At 38.3% G+C, this 23,328-nt stretch overlaps 1 protein-coding gene across 3 annotated transcripts in view; it reads left to right on the forward strand.

Annotated features, from left to right (window-relative positions):
• The window catches only part of p2ry1 (purinergic receptor P2Y1), a 107,736-nt gene that overhangs the window by 14,110 nt on the left and 70,298 nt on the right, over positions 1–23,328 (forward strand). The gene's annotated exons all lie outside the window — the stretch shown is intronic.

Here is a 23,328-nt window from a genome sequence, read left to right on the forward strand (position 1 = left end):
GGGTGCCATGATTGGCTATAAAAGCAGCTTCCATGAAATGCTCACTCATTCACAAAACAAAGACAGGGCAAGGGTCACCACTTTGTCAACAAATGCCTGAGCAAATTGTTTAAGAATCTCAACGAGGAATTTCGGGATTTCACCATCTACGCTCCGTAATATCATCAAAAGGTTGAGAGAATGTGGAGAAATCACTGCACGTGAGCCATGATATTACGCACCTTCCATCCCTCAGGCAACAAAAAGCCACATCAGTGTGTAAAGGACATCACCACATGGGCTCAGGAACACTTCGGAAAACCATTCTCAGTAACTACAGTTGGTTGCTACATCTGTAGATGTGTGTCATGATCCATGGTCTGGTTCATGTTTTGGTTATGTTCTCTTTTAGCTCCTGTTTGACACTTGAGTTTGGGTTGGTTGCCATGGCTACTTATTATTTTCACCTGCCTCTGGTTAGTGGTCAACCACTAATCAGAGAGCTATTTAATTTGGTCACCTTGCTCCCCACGCTGAGTCAGGCGTCATTTGTAGTTTCATGCTTGTTTCATTCGATACCAAAGTTCATGTTGCTCGTTTTCATGACCGATTCCATAGTTAATGCTATTTGTTTCATGCCACAGTTTAGTGAGGTTTCCATGTCCATTGCTTCATGTCCTAGATTTTTGCCTTAGATTCTGCCTCCTAATTGAATAATTAAAAATGTTCCTACCTGCAAGCCTTGTCCGGAATAGTCCGATTGCATCCTGGGTGAACAAACCTTGCAATAAGCTGCAAAAAACCCCGTTATGACAACGTGCAAGTTAAAACTCTACTATGCAAAGCGAAATCCCTTTTATCAACAACACCCAGAAACGCCGCCGGCTTCGATGGACTGATGCAAAGTGGGAAAGTGTTCCCTGGTCTGACGAGTCCACATCTCAAATTGTTTTTTGGAAACTGTGAACATTGTGTCCTCAAGAACAAAGAGGAAAAGAACCATCCGGACTGTTCTAGGGTGAAAGTGTGGTAGTCAGCATGTGTGATGGTATGGGGGTGTATTAGTGATTGTTGTAGGGTGAAAGTGTGGTAGTCAGCATGTGTGATGGTATGGGGGTGTATTAGTGATTGTTGTAGGGTGAAAGTGTGGTAGTCAGCATGTGTGATGGTATGGGGGTGTATTAGTGATTGTTGTAGGGTGAAAGTGTGGTAGTCAGCATGTGTGATGGTATGGGGGTGTATTAGTGATTGTTGTAGGGTGAAAGTGTGGTAGTCAGCATGTGTGATGGTATGGGAGTGTATTAGTGATTGTTGTAGGGTGAAAGTGTGGTAGTCAGCATGTGTGATGGTATGGGGGTGTATTAGTGATTGTTGTAGGGTGAAAGTGTGGTAGTCAGCATGTGTGATGGTATGGGGGTGTATTAGTGATTGTTGTAGGGTGAAAGTGTGGTAGTCAGCATGTGTGATGGTATGGGGGTGTATTAGTGATTGTTGTAGGGTGAAAGTGTGGTAGTCAGCATGTGTGATGGTATGGGGGTGTATTAGTGATTGTTGTAGGGTAAAAGTGTGGTAGTCAGCATGTGTGATGGTATGGGGGTGTATTAGTGATTGTTGTAGGGTGAAAGTGTGGTAGTCAGCATGTGTGATGGTATGGGGGTGTATTAGTGATTGTTGTAGGGTGAAAGTGTGGTAGTCAGCATGTGTGATGGTATGGGGGTGTATTAGTGATAGTTGTAGGGTGAAAGTGTGGTAGTCAGCATGTGTGATGGTATGGGGGTGTATTAGTGATTGTTGTAGGGTGAAAGTGTGGTAGTCAGCATGTGTGATGGTATGGGGGTGTATTAGTGGCCAAGACATGGCTAACTTACACATCTGTGAAGGCACCATTAATGCTGAAATGTACATACAGCTTTTGGAGCAACATATGTTGTTATCATGGACGCCCCTGCTTATTTCAGCAAGCCAGGTGTTACAACAGCGTGTCTTCATAGTAAAAGAGTGCAGGTACTAGACTGGCCTGCCTGTAGTCCAGACATTGAAAATGTGTGCAGGCTAAAATATGAGGGAGGAGACTGCTGAACAACTTAAGCTGTACATCAAGCAAGAATGGGAAAGAATTCCACTTCAAAAAAGTGTCTCCTCAGTTCCCAAACCTGCACTGAGTGTTGTTCAAAGGAAAGGCCATGTAACACACTGGTAAAAATGCCCTTTTTGCAATGTGTTGCTGCCATTACATTCTAACTTCATGATTATTTGCAAAAAAGAAGAAAGTTTGTCAGTGTGAAGATGAAATATCTTGTCTTTGCAGTCTATTCAAGTGAATATAAGTTGAAAAGGATTTGTTGTATTCTCTTTTTATTTACCTTTTACACAAGGTGACAACTTCACTGCTTTTGTACAACGAGACAAACTACAGAGTATTTGTCCAGTGAATTCATGACAACACAACAGTTTTTAGGAACACTTCAAGACTCAGTAAACACATCCTAATAGCATAATTAGCTATGCTTTATTTTGAGCATTTACATCATTATTTATGCATGCCTGTGACTTCCTGTTGTAAACACAGCAGCATGCCAGTAAGTTCCCACTGTGATGAAAGTGTTTATGCTGTGATAAACACAAGCCTGCGGTCCGCTGGTTTGAGGAGAGCATCCACACTGGGGACCAAACCACTTAAAAAAAACAACCAAAAAACACGCTGATGTTTCATTTCAAGGAATATCAGATGAAGTGATTGATCACATGCAATATCACCGCAGGATGAAATATGCAAGAGGCTGAGACCAATCTAACCTCACGTTGTATCCATGGGATGGAGCTCCACTGGTGAGACACCACAATGTGTGTCAGATACCACCAGAGGTGGGTAGTAACAGGCTACATTTACTCCGTTACATCTACTTGAGTAACATTTGGGATGAGTTGTACTTCTAAGAGTAGTTTTAATGCAAGATACTTTTACTTTTACTTGAGTATATTTATAGAGAAAAAGGCTACTTTTACTCCGCTCCATTTATCTACATTCAGCTCGCTACTGATTTTTATCGATCTGTTAATGCAGGCTTTGTTTGTTTTGGTTTGTTAGACAGACCGTCAAAGTAGGATCTATCACATGCCTGCGTTTCACCAATCAAGTGCAGTCACTGGTGACGTTTGACTCCTTTTCACCAATCAAGTGCAGTCACTGGTGATGTTTGACTCCGTTTCACCAATCAAGTGCAGTCACTGGTGACGTTTGACTCCGTTTCACCAATCAAATGCGGTCACTGGTGACGTTTGACTCCGTTTCACCAATCAAATGCGGTCACTGGTGACGTTTGACTCCGTTTCACCAATCAAATGCGGTCACTGGTGACGTTTGACTCCGTTTCACCAATCAAATGCGGTCACTGGTGACGTTTGACTCCGTTTCACCAATCAAATGCGGTCACTGGTGACGTTTGACTCCGTTTCACCAATCAAGTGTGGTCACTGGTGAGGTTTGACTCTGTTTCACCAATCAAGTGTGGTCACTGGTGAGGTTTGACTCCGTTTCACCATTCAAATGTGGTCACTGGTGACGTTTGACTCCGTTTCACCATTCAAATGTGGTCACTGGTGACGTTTGACTCCGTTTCACCAATCAAATGCAGGAAACGGTGAGGTTTGACTCTGTTTCACCAATCAAATGCGATCACTGGTGACGTTTGACTCCGTTTCACCAATCAAATGCAGTCACTGGTGACGTTTGACTCCATTTCACCAATCAAACAGAGCCAGGCAATTACATGATTAACTGCACACGTTTTTTATTTATTTTTATAAACCTTTATTTATAAATTTCAACATTTACAAACAGTTTAAAATCATAATCAAAGTAGGTACAAAAACAGTACAAAACAGTATTAAAAATGTACAAAACAGTAGGGGGATTTTAAATTAAAATGAACTAATTAGAAGGCAAAAAAATATATATATATATAAAATAAACATAGTGCAAAGCCATAGGCTCACTCAATCTCAGTAAATAAGTTACATTTGGAACACAGCATCATCGTTTTCACAGCTTTTTGCTTGTTAGAGGTAGAGTGTTTTAATGTAGAGTTCTAAATCTTTTTTAAAGGCACAAAAAACAGGTCGGGTATTGAGAAACTTACATTTATGAATATAAAACTTAGCCAATAGTATCATGAGCTTGCAAAGGTCAAATTCATTTTCAAGTTTTTTTTCAATACAGTGTAAAAGCAAATATATATTATTTAATATATAATATTGTTTTAGTTGCTTAAGAGATATTCCCGGCTCTGAATTTGTTCATTTCTAATTTTATGTTTTTGTGCATTACTTGTTGCCGTCATCATTAAACAAACAGGTTACTCATCAGTTACTCAGTACTTGAGTAGTTTTTTCACAACATACTTTTTACTTTTACTCAAGTAAATATTTGGGTGACTACTCCTTACTTTGACTTGAGTAATACATCTGTAAAGTAACTGTACTCTTACTTGAGTACAACATCTGGCTCCTCTACCCACCTGTGGTGAGATACCACCTCAGTGACATCTGACTTTGTTTGGGGGACTCCATCACGGTGGCATTTTCACTGGGTGGACACACTGACCTTCTGCTGCTTCTCCCCAAAACCTCGCTGACATTTACAGCCATCGATTGCACTGCAGAAAAACACCCAAAAAATCAAGCTTGTCGTTAGGAGAAATTTGCAGGCGATTTAAAGGGAGCAAATAAGTCATGTGTTGTGGTAAAGTTTAGTTAGCCTGTGGATGTCAGACAGACACAGGAGGAGAGCGGCTGACCTTTCTGCTTGTGTGGCGGTGAAGACAGCATCACATCCCACTGACCTTTCTTTTAAGGTCATTAAAGGAAACATCAGCTCGATGGAGTTTATAACAAGTGGTAAATATTTACTCCTGAAAGTATGCTGCCTCCACCAAAACAACCGTGTTGCTCCAAAATACACAAGAAGCAGATCTATGTCAGGTGCAGATGTGTGAGTACACTCCTAGAAACACTCCCTGACTTTGTATAAGCACGGACTACAGTGGCGCACATTTTCGGGACTTATGCAGATCCCAAATACAGATCAGCAGGTACCAGAAGGTAAAAAAAAGTTGTTTTTGCATAATATTGTGAAACTAAACAGCTGATAATAGGATTCTATGGCGGCGCTCACAGTGGAGCTTCTAGGAGCTCCCGCAGAAGAGGTAGAAACAGACTTTGCGTGCACCGTAAGACCTTATTGTCCCAAACATATGGTATGTGTTTTTTTATACAATTTATCCCTTTTTGGGGGGATTATACATTTAAGCATATATTTGCATTTTTCAACCCAAACTAATTGTTTACATAAACTTCGAAGTGGGAAAACTTTTATTTATACCCTACAATAGAAAATAAAAAAATGACCAGATGACCTTTTCAAATAGTACACTTTTTAGGGAACACTCTTTAAACCAGGGGTGTCCAAACTTCAAAGCAAGCGGGGGACATTTTCATATATATATTTTTTAAAAAGCAATACAATATATGTATAAAAAATATACATTTAGGCCTCCACTCAGTTATGAACCCGGGGACACCAAAGGGTTTTGGCCCCAAAAAAATATAAAAAATGTGTCATTATTCAGTATTATTATTTTTATTATTATTCAAGTTTTGAATATCTAGATCAGCATTAGGAAAAAAAATGGAAAAAACACAAAATATGCAATATTTTCACCCAATAACTTTTTTAGGTGGAATATTCGAGATGATATAATAATTGGAGCCTTGATTTTGGATTTTGATTCATTATTATTTTTTGAGCAATGACACTTAAAAACAAATCACACTAAAATAATTGGGGTTCCAAAAGTGTCCTACTCATTAAAGTCTTCAAAAATAACTTATACATTTTTTACTTTTAGCACAATAATCTCGAGATCAACTTCAGATATATCCGTCAATTTTAAGTTTTATTGTTGTTTATGTTTTTTGTTAGTTTGTTTGTTTTAGGCCCTTCTTTAAAAAAAAAAACAGCTCAGATATTTTTATATGGCAAAACACAAAATATGCAACATTTTCCCCAACAAATATCTCAAAGTGGAATATTTAATGTGACGTAATTGAAGCCTTGAATAGGTCAATAATTCAAAATGACATGATTTTGATTCATTATTATTTTTGAAAGAAAGAAACAGCCTGCATAGCAGCTTTGTTTTATTAAAGCTTTGCAACATTTTCTTGTTACATTTCACCTGTTTGCGCTTTTATACCACTTTATATGTTTTTTGTTTTTTTTCAATTGTATTCTTCAAATGTGCCGTGGGGCCGTTAAAGAATGACCTGCGGGCCCCAAGTGGCCCCCGGGCCACACTTTGGACAACCCTGGTTTAAACCAACACTACTTACCATTTTACCAGCATGTTTACCATCATTAGTTTGTTTGTTCTTTAACGTGTCTAAAATGTTATTGTGCAATCTTCCATACTGTTTATTTTCTCTATTCAACATTTTTGACATTAAACTAATTGTTTTTGCTTGGACACTTTGCCGCCCATTTTAATGTACTTTTTCATAAGGTTATATTTGCATCGTGGTGGCTAGCATGTTCTTTGACCACAAAGGATGTATGTTGATATTCTCAAGTGTTTGATGCTGAGTTCAGGCTCTCGGAGCAGTGCGGGCCTGACTGACAGCTTCCATGTGTGTGAAGCTTTCATCCTCAAATGCAAGCCAGCTGACCTCTTCAGTTATCTGGAATGTTCATTCTCCTGTGAAATGTGTCCATGCACAAACAAGAAGGAAAGAGCTGGAAGTGAGGACATAAAAGAGCAGACTGGGATGTTCAGATAGAGATAAGAAGTAGGAGATGTTAATAAAATAATCAATACACGCTGTCAGGTAGGAAAGCATGAAGAAATCCACAAGCTATGAAGGCTATTCTCACAAATGCATTCATGGGGAACGTCCAGCTTGATTTCCCGAAGGCAAGAAAGTCTCCACTGAGGACGCGAGCGAGGACGAGCGTGGTCGCGGCGTGGCTCTCCATCCTGCCTCTCCATCCTGCCAAATGAAAATGACACAGGCGGGAAACGCTGACTCGGTGATGCTGATTGCATTGTCAGTGGAGCGGCATGGAAAGAAATGCAGGTCACAACCCGGAGCAAACGGTCCCTGCAAGGAGATTTGATGGACCGCACCGGGAGTCTTACACCTTGAATACCCAGCATGAGGAGCACTTCAAATCCCCTAATTGTCTCAAAAATCGACAGGGCGCCTTATAACCCGGCGTGGCTAATGTACGGCATCATTCTGGTTGTACTTAACGACCTCGAAGCTATTTTATTTGGAACATTGTGAAATAAGTGTGACCAGTAGATGGCAGCCACACATAAGAGATACGCGTAAACTGCAAGATGCCGCACTTAAAGGATTTTAAGTGCGCCTTATAGTCCGAAAACTAGGGTATATCAGGACAGTAAAATGTGTGTTTACTGTTTTTGTCTGACTGGTCACATCCATGTCAGCCATGTTTCGAAAGATGGTGTGAAAGGCCCGATGTGACTAACAGTTGGCTGCAATGCATGCACGTGGACTACAACATCAATCATGTTTTGCAGTCTGCGACAAAAAGTTGATGTTAAAACCCTTTTAGTCCTTCTTGAGAGTAAAATGTATAATCCCCCAAAAAAGTTGAAAAGAACACATACCATATTTTTCGGACTATAGGCATACTTGAAATCCTTTCATTTTCTCTCAGAACCCGGTGTGGCTAATGTACGGCTTCATTCTGGTTGTTCTTACCAACCTCAAAGCTATTTTATTTGGTACATGGTCAAATGACCAGTAGATGGCAGCCACACTTAAGAGATACGCGTAAACTGCAAGATGGCGCACTTAAAGGATTTTAAGTGCGCCTTATAGTCCGAAAACTAGGGTATATTGGGACAGTAAAAATGTGTGTTTACTGTTTTTGTCTGACTGGTCACATCCATGTCAGCCATGTTTCGAAAGATGGTGTGAAAGGCCCGATGTGACTAACAGTTAGCTGCAATGCATGCACCTGGACTACAGCATCAAACATGTTTTGCAATCTGCGACAAAAAGTTGATGTTAAAACCATTTTAGTCCTTCTTGAGAGTAAAATGTATAATCCCCCAAAAAAGTTGAAAAGAACACATACTATATTTTTCGGACTATAGGCATACTTGAAATCCTTTCATTTTCTCTCAGAACCTGGTGCGCCTAATGTACGGCTTCATTCTGGTTGTTCTTACCAACCTCAAAGCTATTTTATTTGGTACATGGTCAAATGACCAGTAGATGGCAGCCACACTTAAGAGATACGCGTAAACTGCAAGATGGCGCACTTAAAGGATTTTAAGTGCGCCTTATAGTCCGAAAACTAGGGTATATTGGGACAGTAAAAATGTTTGTTTACTGTTTTTGTCTGACTGGTCACATCCATGTCAGCCATGTTTCGAAAGATGGTGTGAAAGGCACGATGTGACTAACAGTTAGCTGCAATGCATGCACGTGGACTACAACATCAATCATGTTTTGCAATCTGCGAAAAAAAGTTGATGTTAAAACCCTTTTAGTCCTTCTTGAGAGTAAAATGTATAATCCCCCCAAAAAGTTGAAAAGAACACATACCATATTTTTCGGACTATAGGCATACTTAAAATCCTTTAATTTTCTCTCATAACCTGGTGCGCCTAATGTACGGCTTCATTCTGGTTGTTCTTACCAACCTCAAAGCTATTTTATTTGGTACATGGTGAAATGACCAGTAGATGGCAGCCACACATAAGAGATACGCGTAAACTGCAAGATGGCGCACTTAAAGGATTTTAAGTGCGCCTTATAGTCCGAAAACTAGGGTATATTGGGACAGTAAAAATGTGTGTTTACTGTTTTTGTCTGACTGGTCACATCCATGTCAGCCATGTTTCGAAAGATGGTGTGAAAGGCACGATGTGACTAACAGTTGGCTGCAATGCATGCACCTGGCCTACAACATCAATCATGTTTTGCAATCTGCGACAAAAAGTTGATGTTAAAACCCTTTTAGTCCTTCTTGAGAGTAAAATGTATAATCCCCCAAAAAAGTAGAAAATGTAGAAAAGAACACATACCATATTTTTCGGACTATAAGGCGCACTTAAAATCCTTTAATTTTCTCTCATAACCTGGTGCGCCTAATGTACGGCTTCATTCTGGTTGTTCTTACCAACCTCAAAGCTATTTTATTTGGTACATGGTGAAATGACCAGTAGATGGCAGCCACACATAAGAGATACGTGTAAACTGCAAGATGGCGCACTTAAAGGATTTTAATTGCGCCTTATAGTCCGAAAACTAGGGTATATTAGGACAGTAAAAATGTGTGTTTACTGTTTTTGTCTGACTGGTCACATGCATGTCAGCCATGTTTCGAAAGATGGTGTGAAAGGCACGATGTGACTAACAGTTGGCTGCAATGCATGCACCTGGACTACAGCATCAAACATGTTTTGCAATCTGCGACAAAAAGTTGATGTTAAAACCATTTCTTTGAACCCTTTTAATCATTCTTGAGAGTAAAATGTATAATATAAAAAAGTAGAAAATGTAAGAGAAAAAAATATACTGTATTTTTCAGACTGTAAGGTGCACTTAAATCTTTTCATTTTCTCAAAACTGGACAGTGCGTGTTATAATCCATTGTGCCTAATGTACGGCTTCATTGTGGTCGTGCTTACCAACCTCGAAGCTATTTTATTTGGTACATGGTGTAATGATATGTGTGACCAGTAGACGGCAGTCACACATAAGAGACACGTGTCGACTTCAAGATGGCGCCAGTAAACAACACTAAAACTTTAAATGTTCCATTGGGAATAAAGAAGATTGCACACGGCACTCAAAAATCTGTCCAAGTGTTTTAGTTGGACTTTGAAGCCGCACAACTTGATGGATTGTTGGCACATTCCAGCTATCGTAGTCTAGCATAGCAGTATTACTGTGGTGTGTGGATAAGGAGGGTAACATGGCAACTATTAGCAGACATATTATCTGATGTTTTGTTTTGTTTTGCAAAATTATGGAAAAGCAACTTTTCTTACCTTCTGGTACCTGCTGATGTGTAAAAGTACAAAGTGAAGGAGACAACCATTTGATGTTTTAGAGCAGGCGACGTGTCGTGAACGTTGTCACAACTTGTTTACGAAGTCTTTACTTTGTCGTGAACGTTGTCACAACTTGTTTACGAAGTCTTTACTTTGTCGTGAACGTTGTCACAACTTGTTTACGAAGTCTTTACTTTGTCGTGAACGTTGTCACAACTTGTTTATGAAGTCTTTACTTTGTCGTGAACGTTGTCACAACTTGTTTACGAAGTCTTTACTTTGTCGTGAACGTTGTCACAACTTGTTTACGAAGTCTTTACTTTGTCGTGAACGTTGTCACAACTTGTTTATGAAGTCTTTACTTTGTCGTGAACGTTGTCACAACTTGTTTACGAAGTCTTTACTTTGTCGTGAACGTTGTCACAACTTGTTTACGAAGTCTTTACTTTGTCGTGAACGTTGTCACAACTTGTTTACGAAGTCTTTACTTTGTCGTGAACGTTGTCACAACTTGTTTACGACTTCTTTACTTTGTCGTGAACGTTGTCACAACTTGTTTACGAAGTCTTTACTTTGTCGTGAACGTTGTCACAACTTGTTTACGAAGTCTTTACTTTGTCGTGAACGTTGTCACAACTTGTTTATGAAGTCTTTACTTTGTCGTGAACGTTGTCACAACTTGTTTATGAAGTCTTTACTTTGTCGTGAACGTTGTCACAACTTGTTTACGAAGTCTTTACTTTGTCGTGAACGTTGTCACAACTTGTTTATGAAGTCTTTACTTTGTCGTGAACGTTGTCACAACTTGTATACGAAGTCTTTACTTTGTCGTGAACGTTGTCACAACTTGTTTACGAAGTCTTTACTTTGTCGTGAATGTTGTCACAACTTGTTTATGAAGTCTTTACTTTCTCGTGGACGTTGTCACAACTTGTTTACGAAGTCTTTACTTTTTCGTGAACGTTGTCACAACTTGTTTATGAAGTCTTTACTTTGTCGTGAACGTTGTCACAACTTGTTTATGAAGTCTTTACTTTGTCGTGAACGTTGTCACAACTTGTTTATGAAGTCTTTACTTTGTCGTGAACGTTGTCACAACTTGTTTATGAAGTCTTTACTTTGTCGTGAACGTTGTCACAACTTGTTTACGAAGTCTTTACTTTGTCGTGAACGTTGTCACAACTTGTTTATGAAGTCTTTACTTTGTCGTGAACGTTGTCACAACTTGTTTATGAAGTCTTTACTTTGTCGTGAACGTTGTCACAACTTGTTTATGAAGTCCTTACTTTGTCGTGAACGTTGTCACAACTTGTTTACGAAGTCTTTACTTTGTCGTGAACGTTGTCACAACTTGTTTACGAAGTCTTTACTTTGTCGTGAACGTTGTCACAACTTGTTTACGAAGTCTTTACTTTGTCGTGAACGTTGTCACAACTTGTTTACGAAGTCTTTACTTTGTCGTGAACGTTGTCACAACTTGTTTATGAAGTCTTTACTTTGTCGTGAACGTTGTCACAACTTGTTTACGAAGTCTTTACTTTGTCGTGAACGTTGTCACAACTTGTTTACGAAGTCTTTACTTTGTCGTGAACGTTGTCACAACTTGTTTATGAAGTCTTTACTTTGTCGTGAACGTTGTCACAACTTGTTTACGAAGTCTTTACTTTGTCGTGAACGTTGTCACAACTTGTTTATGAAGTCTTTACTTTGTCGTGAACGTTGTCACAACTTGTTTATGAAGTCTTTACTTTGTCGTGAACGTTGTCACAACTTGTTTATGAAGTCTTTACTTTGTCGTGAACGTTGTCACAACTTGTTTACGAAGTCTCTACTTTGTCGTGAACGTTGTCACAACTTGTTTACGAAGTCTTTACTTTGTCGTGAACGTTGTCACAACTTGTTTACGAAGTCTTTACTTTGTCGTGAACGTTGTCACAACTTGTTTACGAAGTCTTTACTTTGTCGTGAACGTTGTCACAACTTGTTTACGAAGTCTTTACTTTGTCGTGAACGTTGTCACAACTTGTTTACGAAGTCTTTACTTTGTCGTGAACGTTGTCACAACTTGTTTACGAAGTCTTTACTTTGTCGTGAACGTTGTCACAACTTGTTTACGAAGTCTTTACTTTGTCGTGAACGTTGTCACAACTTGTTTATGAAATCTTTACTTTGTCGTGAACGTTGTCACAACTTGTTTATGAAGTCTTTACTTTGTCGTGAACGTTGTCACAACTTGTTTACGAAGTCTTTATTTTGTCGTGAACGTTGTCACAACTTGTTTACGAAGTCTTTATTTTGTCGTGAACGTTGTCACAACTTGTTTACGAAGTCTTTACTTTGTCGTGAACGGTGTCACAACTTGTTTGCGAAGTCTTTACTTTGTCGTGAACGTTGTCACAACTTGTTTACGAAGTCTTTACTTTGTCGTGAACGTTGTCACAACTTGTTTACGAAGTCTTTACTTTGTCGTGAACGTTGTCACAACTTGTTTACGAAGTCTTTACTTTGTCGTGAACGTTGTCACAACTTGTTTACGAAGTCTTTACTTTGTCGTGAACATTGTCACAACTTGTTTACGAAGTCTTTACTTTGTCGTGAACGTTGTCACAACTTGTTTACGAAGTCTTTACCTTGTCGTGAACGTTGTCACAGCTTGTTTACGAAGTCTTTACTTTGTCGTGAACGTTGTCACAGCTTGTTTACGAAGTCTTTACTTTGTCGTGAACGTTGTCACAACTTGTTTACGAAGTCTTTACTTTGTCGTGAACGTTGTCACAACTTGTTTACGAAGTCTTTACTTTGTCGTGAACGTTTTCACAACTTGTTTACGAAGTCTTTACTTTGTCGTGAACGTTGTCACAACTTGTTTACGAAGTCTTTATTTTGTCGTGAACGTTGTCACAACTTGTTTACGAAGTCTTTATTTTGTCGTGAACGTTGTCACAACTTGTTTACGAAGTCTTTACTTTGTCGTGAACGGTGTCACAACTTGTTTACGAAGTCTTTACTTTGTCGTGAACGTTGTCACAACTTGTTTACGAAGTCTTTACTTTGTCGTGAACGTTGTCACAACTTGTTTACGAAGTCTTTACTTTGTCGTGAACGTTGTCACAACTTGTTTACGAAGTCTTTACTTTGTCGTGAACGTTGTCACAACTTGTTTACGAAGTCTTTACTTTGTCGTGAACGTTGTCACAACTTGTTTACGAAGTCTTTACTTTGTCGTGAACGTTGTCACAACTTGTTTACGAAGTCTTTACTTTGTCGTGAACGTTGTCACAACTTGTTTACGAAGTCTTTACTTTGTCGTGAACGTTGTCACAACTTGTTTACGAAGTCTTTACTTTGTCGTGAACGTTGTCACAACTTGTTTACGAAGTCTTTACTTTGTCGTGAACGTTGTCACAACTTGTTTACGAAGTCTTTACCTTGTCGTGAACGTTGTCACAGCTTGTTTACGAAGTCTTTACTTTGTCGTGAACGTTGTCACAGCTTGTTTACGAAGTCTTTACTTTGTCGTGAACGTTGTCACAGCTTGTTTACGAAGTCTTTACTTTGTCGTGAACGTTGTCACAACTTGTTTACGAAGTCTTTACTTTGTCGTGAACGTTGTCACAACTTGTTTACGAAGTCTTTACTTTGTCGTGAACGTTTTCACAACTTGTTTACGAAGTCTTTACTTCGTCGTGAACGTTGTCACAACTTGTTTACGAAGTCTTTACTTTGTCGTGAACGTTGTCACAACTTGTTTACGAAGTCTTTACTTTGTCGTGAACGTTGTCACAACTTGTTTACGAAGTCTTTACTTTGTTGTGAACGTTGTCACAACTTGTTTACGAAGTCTTTACTTTGTCGTGAACGTTGTCACAACTTGTTTACGAAGTCTTTACCTTGTCGTGAACGTTGTCACAACTTGTTTACGAAGTCTTTACTTTGTCGTGAACGTTGTCACAACTTGTTTACGAAGTCTTTACTTTGTCGTGAACGTTGTCACAACTTGTTTACGAAGTCTTTACTTTGTCGTGAACGTTGTCACAACTTGTTTACGAAGTCTTTACTTTGTCGTGAACGTTGTCACAACTTGTTTATGAAGTCTTTACTTTGTCGTGAACGTTGTCACAACTTGTTTACGAAGTCTTTACTTTGTCGTGAACGTTGTCACAACTTGTTTATGAAGTCTTTACTTTGTCGTGAACGTTGTCACAACTTGTTTATGAAGTCTTTACTTTGTCGTGAACGTTGTCACAACTTGTTTATGAAGTCTTTACTTTGTCGTGAACGTTGTCACAACTTGTTTACGAAGTCTCTACTTTGTCGTGAACGTTGTCACAACTTGTTTACGAAGTCTTTACTTTGTCGTGAACGTTGTCACAACTTGTTTACGAAGTCTTTACTTTGTCGTGAACGTTGTCACAACTTGTTTACGAAGTCTTTACTTTGTCGTGAACGTTGTCACAACTTGTTTACGAAGTCTTTACTTTGTCGTGAACGTTGTCACAACTTGTTTACGAAGTCTTTACTTTGTCGTGAACGTTGTCACAACTTGTTTACGAAGTCTTTACTTTGTCGTGAACGTTGTCACAACTTGTTTACGAAGTCTTTACTTTGTCGTGAACGTTGTCACAACTTGTTTATGAAATCTTTACTTTGTCGTGAACGTTGTCACAACTTGTTTATGAAGTCTTTACTTTGTCGTGAACGTTGTCACAACTTGTTTACGAAGTCTTTATTTTGTCGTGAACGTTGTCACAACTTGTTTACGAAGTCTTTATTTTGTCGTGAACGTTGTCACAACTTGTTTACGAAGTCTTTACTTTGTTGGGAACGTTGTCACAACTTGTTTACGAAGTCTTTACTTTGTCGTGAACGTTGTCACAACTTGTTTACGAAGTCTTTACTTTGTCGTGAACGTTGTCACAACTTGTTTACGAAGTCTTTACTTTGTCGTGAACGTTGTCACAACTTGTTTACGAAGTCTTTACTTTGTCGTGAACGTTGTCACAACTTGTTTACGAAGTCTTTACTTTGTCGTGAACGTTGTCACAACTTGTTTACGAAGTCTTTACTTTGTCGTGAACGTTGTCACAACTTGTTTATGAAGTCTTTACTTTGTCGTGAACGTTGTCACAACTTGTTTATGAAGTCTTTACTTTGTCGTGAACGTTGTCACAACTTGTTTACGAAGTCTTTACTTTGTCGTGAACGTTGTCACAACTTGTTTACGAAGTCTTTACTTTGTCGTGAACGTTGTCACAACTTGTTTACGAAGTCTTTACTTTGTCGTGAACGTTGTCACAACTTGTTTACGAAGTCCTTACTTTGTCGTGAACGTTGTCACAACTTGTTTATGAAGTCCTTACTTTGTCGTGAACGTTGTCACAACTTGTTTACGAAGTATTTACTTTGTTGTGAACGTTGTCACAACTTGTTTACGAAGTCTTTACTTTGTCGTGAACGTTGTCACAACTTGTTTATGAAGTCTTTCCTTTGTCGTGAACGTTGTCACAACTTGTTTACGAAGTCTTTACTTTGTCGTGAACGTTGTCACAACTTGTTTATGAAGTCTTTACTTTGTCGTGAACGTTGTCACAACTTGTTTACGAAGTCTTTACTTTGTCGTGAACGTTGTCACAACTTGTTTATGCAGTCTTTACTTTGTCGTGAACGTTGTCACAACTTGTTTACGAAGTCTTTACCTTGTCGTGAACGTTGTCACAGCTTGTTTACGAAGTCTTTACTTTGTCGTGAACGTTGTCACAGCTTGTTTACGAAGTCTTTACTTTGTCGTGAACGTTGTCACAACTTGTTTACGAAGTCTTTACTTTGTCGTGAACGTTGTCACAACTTGTTTACGAAGTCTTTACTTTGTCGTGAACGTTTTCACAACTTGTTTACGAAGTCTTTACTTCGTCGTGAACGTTGTCACAACTTGTTTACGAAGTCTTTACTTTGTCGTGAACGTTGTCACAACTTGTTTACGAAGTCTTTACTTTGTCGTGAACGTTGTCACAACTTGTTTACGAAGTCTTTACTTTGTTGTGAACGTTGTCACAACTTGTTTACGAAGTCTTTACTTTGTCGTGAACGTTGTCACAACTTGTTTACGAAGTCTTTACCTTGTCGTGAACGTTGTCACAACTTGTTTACGAAGTCTTTACTTTGTCGTGAACGTTGTCACAACTTGTTTACGAAGTCTTTACTTTGTCGTGAACGTTGTCACAACTTGTTTACGAAGTCTTTACTTTGTCGTGAACGTTGTCACAACTTGTTTACGAAGTCTTTACTTTGTCGTGAACGTTGTCACAACTTGTTTATGAAGTCTTTACTTTGTCGTGAACGTTGTCACAACTTGTTTACGAAGTCTTTACTTTGTCGTGAACGTTGTCACAACTTGTTTATGAAGTCTTTACTTTGTCGTGAACGTTGTCACAACTTGTTTATGAAGTCTTTACTTTGTCGTGAACGTTGTCACAACTTGTTTATGAAGTCTTTACTTTGTCGTGAACGTTGTCACAACTTGTTTACGAAGTCTTTACTTTGTCGTGAACGTTGTCACAACTTGTTTACGAAGTCTTTACTTTGTCGTGAACGTTGTCACAACTTGTTTACGAAGTCTTTACTTTGTCGTGAACGTTGTCACAACTTGTTTACGAAGTCTTTACTTTGTCGTGAACGTTGTCACAACTTGTTTACGAAGTCTTTACTTTGTCGTGAACGTTGTCACAACTTGTTTACGAAGTCTTTACTTTGTCGTGAACGTTGTCACAACTTGTTTACGAAGTCTTTACTTTGTCGTGAACGTTGTCACAACTTGTTTACGAAGTCTTTACTTTGTCGTGAACGTTGTCACAACTTGTTTATGAAATCTTTACTTTGTCGTGAACGTTGTCACAACTTGTTTATGAAGTCTTTACTTTGTCGTGAACGTTGTCACAACTTGTTTACGAAGTCTTTATTTTGTCGTGAACGTTGTCACAACTTGTTTACGAAGTCTTTATTTTGTCGTGAACGTTGTCACAACTTGTTTACGAAGTCTTTACTTTGTCGTGAACGGTGTCACAACTTGTTTACGAAGTCTTTACTTTGTCGTGAACGTTGTCACAACTTGTTTACGAAGTCTTTACTTTGTCGTGAACGTTGTCACAACTTGTTTACGAAGTCTTTACTTTGTCGTGAACGTTGTCACAACTTGTTTACGAAGTCTTTACTTTGTCGTGAACGTTGTCACAACTTGTTTATGAAGTCTTTACTTTGTCGTGAACGTTGTCACAACTTGTTTACGAAGTCTTTATTTTGTCGTGAACGTTGTCACAACTTGTTTACGAAGTCTTTACTTTGTCGTGAACGTTGTCACAACTTGTTTACGAAGTCTTTACCTTGTCGTGAACGTTGTCACAGCTTGTTTACGAAGTCTTTACTTTGTCGTGAACGTTGTCACAGCTTGTTTACGAAGTCTTTACTTTGTCGTGAACGTTGTCACAGCTTGTTTACGAAGTCTTTACTTTGTCGTGAACGTTGTCACAGCTTGTTTACGAAGTCTTTACTTTGTCGTGAACGTTGTCACAACTTGTTTACGAAGTCTTTACTTTGTCGTGAACGTTGTCACAACTTGTTTACGAAGTCTTTACTTTGTCGTGAACGTTTTCACAACTTGTTTACGAAGTCTTTACTTTGTCGTGAACGTTGTCACAACTTGTTTACGAAGTCTTTACTTTGTCGTGAACGTTGTCACAACTTGTTTACGAAGTCTTTACTTTGTTGTGAACGTTGTCACAACTTGTTTACGAAGTCTTTACTTTGTCGTGAACGTTGTCACAACTTGTTTACGAAGTCTTTACTTTGTCGTGAACGTTGTCACAACTTGTTTACGAAGTCTTTACTTTGTCGTGAACGTTGTCACAACTTGTTTACGAAGTCTTTACTTTGTCGTGAACGTTGTCACAACTTGTTTACGAAGTCTTTACTTTGTCGTGAACGTTGTCACAACTTGTTTACGAAGTCTTTACTTTGTCGTGAACGTTGTCACAACTTGTTTATGAAGTCTTTACTTTGTCGTGAACGTTGTCACAACTTGTTTATGAAGTCTTTACTTTGTCGTGAACGTTGTCACAACTTGTTTACGAAGTCTTTACTTTGTCGTGAACGTTGTCACAACTTGTTTACGAAGTCTTTACTTTGTCGTGAACGTTGTCACAACTTGTTTACGAAGTCTTTACTTTGTCGTGAACGTTGTCACAACTTGTTTACGAAGTCCTTACTTTGTCGTGAACGTTGTCACAACTTGTTTATGAAGTCCTTACTTTGTCGTGAACGTTGTCACAACTTGTTTACGAAGTATTTACTTTGTTGTGAACGTTGTCACAACTTGTTTACGAAGTCTTTACTTTGTCGTGAACGTTGTCACAACTTGTTTATGAAGTCTTTCCTTTGTCGTGAACGTTGTCACAACTTGTTTACGAAGTCTTTACTTTGTCGTGAACGTTGTCACAACTTGTTTATGAAGTCTTTACTTTGTCGTGAACGTTGTCACAACTTGTTTACGAAGTCTTTACTTTGTCGTGAACGTTGTCACAACTTGTTTATGCAGTCTTTACTTTGTCGTGAACGTTGTCACAACTTGTTTACGAAGTCTTTACTTTGTCGTGAACGTTGTCACAACTTGTTTACGAAGTCTTTACTTTGTCGTGAACGTTGTCACAACTTGTTTACGAAGTCTTTACTTTGTCGTGAACGTTGTCACAACTTGTTTACGAAGTCTTTACTTTGTCGTGAACGTTGTCACAACTCGTTTACGAAGTCTTTACCTTGTCGTGAACGTTTTCACAACTTGTTTACGAAGTCTTTACTTTGTCGTGAACGTTGTCACAACTTGTTTACGAAGTCTTTACTTTGTCGTGAACGTTGTCACAACTTGTTTACGAAGTCTTTACTTTGTCGCGAACGTTGTCACAACTTGTTTACGAAGTCTTTACTTTGTCGTGAACGTTGTCACAACGTGTTTACGAAGTCTTTACTTTGTCGTGAACGTTGTCACAACTTGTTTACGAAGTCTTTACTTTGTCGTGAACGTTGTCACAACTTGTTTACGAAGTCTTTACTTTGTCGTGAATGTTGTCAACTTGTTTACGAAGTCTTTACTTTGTTGTGAACGTTGTCACAACTTGTTTACGAAGTCTTTACCTTGTCGTGAACGTTGTCACAACTTGTTTATGAAGTCTTTACTTTGTCGTGAACATTGTCACAACTTGTTTACGAAGTCTTTACTTTGTCGTGAACGTTGTCACAACTTGTTTACGAAGTCTTTACTTTGTCGTGAACGTTGTCACAACTTGTTTACGAAGTCTTTACTTTGTCGCGAACGTTGTCACAACTTGTTTACGAAGTCTTTACTTTGTCGCAAACGTTGTCACAACTTGTTTACGAAGTCTTTACTTTGTCGTGAACGTTGTCACAACTTGTTTACGAAGTCTTTACTTTGTCGTGAACGTTGTCACAACTTGTTTACGAAGTCTTTACTTTGTCGTGAACGTTGTCACAACTTGTTTACGAAGTCTTTACTTTGTCGTGAACGTTGTCACAACTTGTTTACGAAGTCTTTACTTTGTCGTGAACGTTGTCACAACTTGTTTATGCAGTCTTTACTTTGTCGTGAACGTTGTCACAACTTGTTTATGAAGTCTTTACTTTGTCGTGAACGTTGTCACAACTTGTTTACGAAGTCTTTACTTTGTCGTGAACGTTGTCACAACTTGTTTACGAAGTCTTTACTTTGTCGTGAACGTTGTCACAACTTGTTTACGAAGTCTTTACTTTGTCGTGAACGTTGTCACAACTTGTTTACGAAGTCTTTACTTTGTCGTGAACGTTGTCACAACTTGTTTACGAAGTCTTTACTTTGTCGTGAACGTTGTCACAACTTGTTTATGAAGTCTTTGTCGTGAATGTTGTCACAACTTGTTTACGAAGTCTTTACTTTGTCGTGAACGTTGTCACAACTTGTTTACGAAGTCTTTACTTTGTCCTGAACGTTGTCACAACTTGTTTACGAAGTCTTTACTTTGTCGTGAACGTTGTCACAACTTGTTTACGAAGTCTTTACTTTGTCGTGAACGTTGTCACAACTTGTTTACGAAGTCTTTACTTTGTCTTGAACGTTGTCACAACTTGTTTACGAAGTCTTTACTTTGTCATGAACGAACGAACGAACGAACGAGCTGTTGACTTCTTCATTTTACTTCCAATGTGTTTGAGCTTGATCTCCTTTCATGAATTGAGATTTTAAAAAGCTGAGAGGCATCGATATCCATCATGATAAGCTGCAATATGTCCTAATGGTGACTGATGTCAAAGCATAATGATGCTTGAATTGAATCTGGGAGAAGTAACCGTAAGGAGCCAGAATAAAACCCAAGTGGTCGTTACTGTGGGAGACACATGACTTAGTGCAAGTCAGGGGACATGATTGTGATTGATGAGACGGCCTCATAATTATACACAAAACAACCAGTGGGCAACAATGGCGCTTGTTTCTTTGTCATACAGGAAGCTTTAAGTGCTTTGACAGCGTTTGTGAACCGTGGCAAGACTTTAAGAGATGTCACTGCATGCAAGAGAGAAACATTCACTTTGTGTCTTGCTTACACTGCATGAGACTACATTTGGTTTCAGAGGCTGGAGCCCAAAAGCAAAATGTCAAAAGAAATAGATATTTTTTGGAAAATGGAAAAATATATCTTTTGTTGTAATACATTTTTTGTAGGAGAACAAACATGACAAACCTTCCTAATTGTTAGAAATCCCACTGTTGATATCACACATGCTTCACTCATAGCAAGCACCGTTTTGTCCTACTCTTTTCAGCGATCCTTGAACTCGTCGTCTGTTTCCATGAACAACTTTCTCCGACGCTGCCACAGAAAGATGTGTTTTATGCCACTCCTTCTTTGTCTCATTTTGTCCACCAAACCTTGTATGCTGTGCGTGAATGCACAGAGCTCAGCTTTGTTTATGTTATTGATTTGCTGGAGTGCTAATCAGACATATTTGGTCAAGCCATGACTGCAAACTAATCAGTGCTAACATGCTAAATAGGCTATTTACATATTGCATCATTATGCCTCCTCTGTAGCTACATTTGGGGCGGCATAGCTCGGTTGGTAGAGCTACCCTGCCAGCAACTCCAGGGTTGCAAGTTCGATCCCCGCTTCCGCCATCCTAGTCACTGCCGTTGTGTCCTTGGGCAAGACATTTTACCCACCTGCTCCCAGTGCCACCCACACTGCTTTAAATGTAAAAATCAGATATTGGGTTTCACTATGTAAAGCGCTTTGAGTCACTAGAGAAAAAGCACTATATAAATATAATTCACTTCACTTCACATTTGAGCTCGTTTTATTTCCTTTACGTATGTCCTTGCTGTATTTAAGTTATATTTGCATGTGTCATGACACATTGTCTGTATGTCATATTGGCTGCATAGTTGTTTGTATGCCATGTTGTTCCTGACCACAGCAAACGTTATCCAACTCGCAAAGATTGCACTAAATCCGTTAGAAGAAGACAGCCTGCCGGTTCCTTTAACTTGGACACACACGTCTATACCTCTGGCTGCTCTGAGCCACTCATTTCCAGAAGTTATCTCATCCTGTGAGAAGCCTCTGTTTTACTCATTCTTTTCCAATGTTGCAAAAATGTGTAAAACAATATTAAAATACAACATTTCTGTCAACCAAGAGTTGTGTCAGCCTTTGATAGTAGGCTAATATAGACACTTACATCATGTGTTGTCTTCATTATAACACTTATATAAGACTTTTAAAGTCATTTTGATAGTAGGCTAATATAGACACTTACATCATGTGTTGTCTTCATTATAACACTTATATAAGACTTTTAAAGTCATTTTGATAGTAGGCTAATATAGACACTTACATCATGTGTTGCCTTCATTATAACACTTTTATAAGACTTTTAAAGTCATTTTGATAGTAGGCTAATATAGACACTTACATCATGTGTTGTCTTCATTATAACACTTATATAAGACTTTTAAAGTCATTTTGATAGTAGGCTAATATAGACACATCATGTGTTGTCTTCATTATAACACTTATATAAGACTTTTAAAGTCATTTTGATAGTAGGCTAATATAGACACTTACATCATGTGTTGCCTTCATTATATCACTTTTATAATACTTTTAAAGTCATTTTTATAGTAGGCTAATATAGACACTTACATCATGTGTTGCCTTCATTATATCACTTTTATAATACTTTTAAAGTCATTTTTATAGTAGGCTAATATAGACACTTACATCATGTGTTGTCTTCATTATAACACTTATTTAAGACTTTTAAAGTCATTTTGATAGTAGGCTAATATAGACACTTACATCATGTGTTGTCTTCATTATAACACTTATATAAGACTTTTAAAGTCATTTTGATAGTAGGCTAATATAGACACTTACATCATGTGTTGCCTTCATTATATCACTTTTATAATACTTTTAAAGTCATTTTTATAGTAGGCTAATATAGACACTTACATCATGTGTTGTCTTCATTATAACACTTATTTAAGACTTTTAAAGTCATTTTGAAAGTAGGCTAATATAGACACTTGCGTCATGTGTTGCCTTCATTATAACACTTATATAAGACTTTTAAAGTCATTTTGATAGTAGGCTAATATAGACACTTACATCATGTGTTGTCTTCATTATAACACTTATATAAGACTTTTAAAGTCATTTTAATAGTAGGCTAATATAGACACTTGCGTCATGTGTTGCCTTCATTATAACACTTTTATAAGACTTTTAAAGTCATTTTGATAGTAGGCTAATATAGACACTTACATCATGTGTTGTCTTCATTATAACACTTATATAAGACTTTTAAAGTCATTTTGATAGTAGGCTAATATAGACACTTACATCATGTGTTGCCTTCATTATAACACTTATATAAGACTTTTAAAGTCATTTTGATAGTAGGCTAATATAGACACCTACATCATGTGTTGCCTTCATTATAATACTTATATAAGGCTTTTAATTTGTAATGTTTGGTCCAATCTTGGGTTGCCGTCCCCCGGCCTAAGCAGTACAAATGCGTGTCCACATTTGACTTGAAGTTGTCCTGGAAGTTCTCCAATTGTGTTGAATGGACATTATATGACTCGCCTGCATTGAGTTGTTGCTTCAGCACAGTCTTGGCTCTCTGCATGTTGCAGACATTTGGAGACATAATG

The sequence above is a fragment of the Nerophis ophidion genome, linkage group LG18 (assembly GCF_033978795.1).
Source record: "Nerophis ophidion isolate RoL-2023_Sa linkage group LG18, RoL_Noph_v1.0, whole genome shotgun sequence".
In the NCBI taxonomy this organism is placed as follows: domain Eukaryota; kingdom Metazoa; phylum Chordata; class Actinopteri; order Syngnathiformes; family Syngnathidae; genus Nerophis; species Nerophis ophidion.